This window comes from Homalodisca vitripennis, chromosome 4, assembly GCF_021130785.1.
Source record: "Homalodisca vitripennis isolate AUS2020 chromosome 4, UT_GWSS_2.1, whole genome shotgun sequence".
Taxonomy (NCBI): domain Eukaryota; kingdom Metazoa; phylum Arthropoda; class Insecta; order Hemiptera; family Cicadellidae; genus Homalodisca; species Homalodisca vitripennis.
In genome coordinates this window covers 76,016,331-76,021,824 of record NC_060210.1, presented here as the reverse complement: position 1 = coordinate 76,021,824, position 5,494 = coordinate 76,016,331, and positions in this window count along the sequence as shown.

Genomic DNA, 5,494 nt, shown 5'->3' with positions numbered 1-5,494 from the left:
TCCCAACATTTTATATAGTTCAACTACTATTATAAATTGTAACTAACAGAACCAAGTTCAAGTTTTACCATGCTTTTCAAAGAAACTCGTTTTACTTATTCTAATTTTAATTCAATTGATAAATACTTGCTAAACAATATTCTATATTGAGTTTCCCCAATTTTTAAAAACCAAAGTTAACCTTCTTTCTTAATGATTCTATTACACCAATCCAAATGTAACACATATAGGGCAAACTATTAGCTGCAGTTAAACTCCTAGTATTTCTGCATTTTATGATTAAAATCATTATTTTAAAAAGAAATTATTGCTATTAGTACAGTACATTTTATCTGAAGAATGGTGAGGTCTTTGTGACATTCACTTATTACTTGGCTAATCTTGTTATCTATATTTATCAGTTACTTGGTTTGATAAGAATCAAGCAGTTTGACATGTACATTACTATTATTTTCTAATGGTTCGTTGTTAATCTAGAAACATGTACAGTGTTGTTACTTCTGAAAAGTGTATTCACTGTGGAATTTTTAATGTTCCGAAATTTGACTGAAGCAGAATGTGTTGAGTTACGATTTTGTTGTAGAACGATTTTTCCCACAGAGAGGTAGAAAACTTGTTTGGGGTTGATCATACAACCATTGGAACAGTGATAAAGCGGTTTCTAGAAACAGGGAAAGATGATTGAATAAGAATTACGCATGAGAGGGATGGTCGGTTTCTGAGAATCTATGTCCCTAAGTATTTCTGAGTCCCTAAGTATATTTTCTAACACTGAACCAATCACAGAGAAGACAATTCACTACACGAACAGTGCAGGAACTGAAGCTCAATCTTCAAGCACAAGATTGGTCACAAGTCATACTTACTGAGGACGCGGAAGCTGCATACAAAGCATTCAATGGAATCCTTCAATCTGCTATGAACATAGCGTGCCCTCTCAAGATAATAAAGAATAGAAGAAATTTCACCAAAAATATTTGGGACAGCGAAAGTCAGACTCTAAAATTGCTGTACTTGGAGGCCCTGAACAGAGAACTCATCACTGGTCACCCTGATGATAAAAAAGAAACAGCTCGAAGGAAAAAAACTTAAGATCAAAAACTCAAAACACTTCGAAAACAGTGCAACTCAGCTTATATAGTCAGGTCTGACAACAAATCAAAAGCCATGTGGAGAGTTATAAATAAGGAAAGAAAAGAAAAATCAACCAAAAATCAACTGGAATGTTTGAGAATAAACAAAGACATCTCGGATTCTCCAAAGGTCATTGCCAACCATTTGAATAACTTCTTTGCTACAACCGCTGACAGAACACTTAACAAAAATGGAAATAGACCAACACCAACATCTACAATAGAACTAAATAACCTGCTCCAAATTCCAAAATTAAATTTTTTTGAAACAGATGAACTAGAAATTGAAACAATAATTGACTCGTTAAAACCAAAAACATCAACAGGTGAGGATGAGATCTCATCCAAACTAATTAAACAATGCAAATACGAAATCATCATCCCACTGACAATAGTTGTCAATAAATCACTCTCTCAAGGAACATTTCCCAGTGATCTGAAACTCTCAAGAATTTACCCAAAGTATAAAAGCGGAGCAGCAAATGAAGCCACCAGTTACAGGCCAATCTCTCTCATATCAACATTTTCTAAAATTTTGGAACATGTAGTACGAAGTAGACTTCTGGGACATCTCAAACAGCATAATCTCCTTACATCTAGACAACATGGCTTTGTGAAAGACAGATCCACCTCAACAGCAATAGCCCAACTAATAGAAGCCATAATAGACAAACTGGAAAAAGGACAGATCGCCTCAAGTATATTGTTGGACTTCAGTAAGGCATTCGACTGTCTGGATCACAAACTTATCCTACAAAAGCTGCAGTATCTGGGAGTCACTAACAAGGAACTAGACTGGTTCAAGAGCTATTTAAGCAACAGGAAGCAGGTAGTCGAAATCACTCATATGGAGAACAATACTGTGAAGAAAGTAAAATCCGAACAACTATCAGTGAGCAGAGGAGTACCTCAAGGCTCCGTACTCGGACCTGTTTTGTACATTCTAGTAACTAATGACTTCTCAGACTATCTTAAGGACTACTGCAAAATAGTAATGTACGCTGATGACACAGCTCTGATTTTAGCAAATAAGGACAAGGACCAACTCGACATAGACTCTTTTATTGCATATAACCAGGCAAAACAATACTGCTATCTCAACGATCTGGTTTTAAATGACTCGAAGACACAGCAATTAATTTTCACAGCTAGACCAAACAACTTCCATGGCGTCCCAGAAATAACAACAATAGAAACAGGAAAATACCTTGGAATAATCTTAGATCAAAATCTCTCTTGGGAACCCCATATAAACCAACTCTGTCACAAACTTAACAGCAGCCTATATGCAGTACGGAGAATGAAACAAATCAGCAGCACCCGAGTAGCTTTAACAGCTTACTACTCCCTGTTAGAATCTCACCTGAGATATGGTCTGATCGTCTGGGGAAGCACGACAATCGCAAACCTTCAACGGGTACTTATTATCCAAAAAAGTGCTATTAGGATTCTAAAAGAACTAGGACCACTAGACTCGTGTCGAGCTGCCTTCAGGGAGTTGGGAATCTTGACTGTGGTAAACATCTACATCCAAGAAACAATCCTCTTTGCAATAAGAACAGGCCAAGCAAGAACTGGTGACAACCATCCCTACAGCACCAGAAACAGGAGCAACTTCCTCCTCAATCAGCACCATCTGAGCTTGTTTGAGAAAAAACCGTCGTACAGAGGAGCGCTGTTTTTTAACAAACTGCCCGAATCCTTGAGGAAGCTTCCAGAGAAGAACTTCAAATCTTCCTTAAAATGCTGGCTTCTGGAGCGTCCACACTACACCGTACAAGAGTTCACCCAATGGAGAACCAGCATCTTGTAATAACAGACATTGAATTGAACACAAATTGTAACACTAACACAAGTGACCTTTGCTCTGTTCTCTATGAATATGTGCAATAAAATAAATAAATAAAAAAAATAAATAAAATAAATTTAGCTCCAAGCTGTCCAGGTAAGTAAGAAACATCTCTATTTCTGGTTGCACAATATGTAGACACCTCATTGAGTCTGAGCTGTCTAGTAGGCGGTCAGCTACACAATATAACACAGATCCTGTGTTACTTAATGATGATGAAACTTGTGTCGACTCGAGTCCAGATGGATGAAAGAGGGTATGGAGAAGGCAAGGAAAGAGGTTTGAAGAGCATTTATTTTCTTCAGAGAATATTTTCCAGGCGAATTTATTATGCTTTGGGGTGGTGTAAGTTTTGTGGAATGCACAGACCAGCGCTGGTGACACAAAAATATAAAAGTGACATCCTTGATCGGCCTGTGTAGTATATTCACTATTGTTGGGGAAAAAGTTGTTTTCTGTACTAATGATTTTTATTCTAATTTGTTTATTTTTATTGGAACAACCCTACCTTTTTTAAAAACTTGTTCACTGCTATTTTTTTACCTATTTGTAACTAAATACAGAATTAGCCTATAAATAAATAAAATATCAATCTTGGCCGGTTTTTAATGTAAGGGCAAAATATTTTATGGTGCATGTATGTTGGTCAGGTGAGTACAATTCACAAACTGAAAATTATCAAGATACATACTACCACTAATGGCTAACAAAAAGAATCACGAATGTGAATGTTAAGTTTAGCTCCAGTTCCTTCCTCTTAGAGTAGTGTCTGGAATCTGATGCTCTCACAAACTTCGACTCCTGGAATCTGGGGTCATAATTGTCTGAATAAAGTAAAGACTCAAAGTAATCTAAATTCAGTGATGAAGAGACTCAACATGAACTATTCATATCATTTTGACATCAGAAACACAAACTACAAAATAAAATGTAATCTACTTGAAGAGGTTTTCTCATTGTCTCATCAGGTGCACTATGATGTTTAAGACAATTTCTAAGCACAGTGAAGCAACCGAGTTTTCTACACATAACGTAGCCATGGTGGAAAGAGTTGATTCAATATGAATGTTGAGTTTAGCTCCAGTTCACCTTCCTCTTAGTGCATTAGAGTGCAAGAAGCGTATTGGAAACTTGCAAATTATTCTTATTCAGTTATTTGCTAATTAATATTTGAGCTTTCAGGATGAATGAAATATTTATACTTATTTGAATTCTTTTTTTGTAACCTTCCAAAAACAAATAGCAATTTAAGCTTTCACCAAACCACAAGCTAATTTTAATTTAAAGTAAAATTACGGTTAATAATGATTATATTTTGATCTGATATTCTTTTAATGATTATGAACTTGTTGAAGAAACATTAGGTTTATCATCTTCATCAACCAGTAGTCGTTTATTCAGCAGTTGACTTAGGTAGTGTTGTTTGGTGCAATTAAGCATAACCTGATCCATTGACAGATTGTAACGTTAGGTGCCAAGAGCAGACATTAAACTTTTTTACTTCTCTTGAGAAACTCAAATGGGGATTATAATGAACTTTGTAAATAATGAGTAAAACATTACCCAATTTTCTGGCTTTCTTTTTTAATTTGTCTACTCCAGAGATGAGTGTTTTATTTTATCACTCCAAAATACCCCAATCCCTACACTTTTTTTGGTTCATATACCTCATTGGTAATTTTTTTAAATTTTATAAGGCTCTTCGTTTCTTTGCTTTGTGAAAAATTGAACAATGAACTGTGGTAGACAATTGCTGTTTGTAGAATTAGTACAACTGAGAATTGTGACATGTTTTTTACTAATTCTTGTGGCACTGGGTTTCATTCTAATCCCACAACCACCGACAACATAGAGAAGTACAAGTTATATCTCAATATTTATTTAATTAGTTTCTTACATACATAACATGTTAACTTTGTTTTAAATAACATTTTACATTTGAGAGTATTATAACAGTATGGGTTGCCATATGCTATTGTGAGCAAAAAGGGATTTTATAATGACAACCCTCTGATGAGGTAGAGTGGGATGTTCAGGGCGATATATTTTGAAAATTAAATATTAAACATGGTTTTAAATGCATTTTAACATTAAAAATCAATTATAAAGTCTACTGTTGGTATGAGATTTTTACCTATATCAACTACATTGAAAATAGGCAAATTTTAATGAAATAGTAAAGGAAAAGCCAGAGTAACAAATAATATACGTTGAGACTGTTGGGAGAGTAGCTTTAGCTGTGACAATAAAACTGGTGAATGGTGTAATAAAGTTGAAAACACAAATCCTTTTTCCCAAATATTATTTCTAGTCAAATTACCATTTTTAATGGGTTAAAAAGTACAAAAAAGAAATACATAATGGGGAAATACAAAAAGAGAGTTTTTTCTTCTTGCAGAAATTTTCAGAGCTTATGTATTTTACCTTAAAAATCTAGTAATCTCTGGAGAAATATTAGATATTGTAACCCTATAAAAGATACTTATAATTTTGTGTTCCATGTCTGAATCAT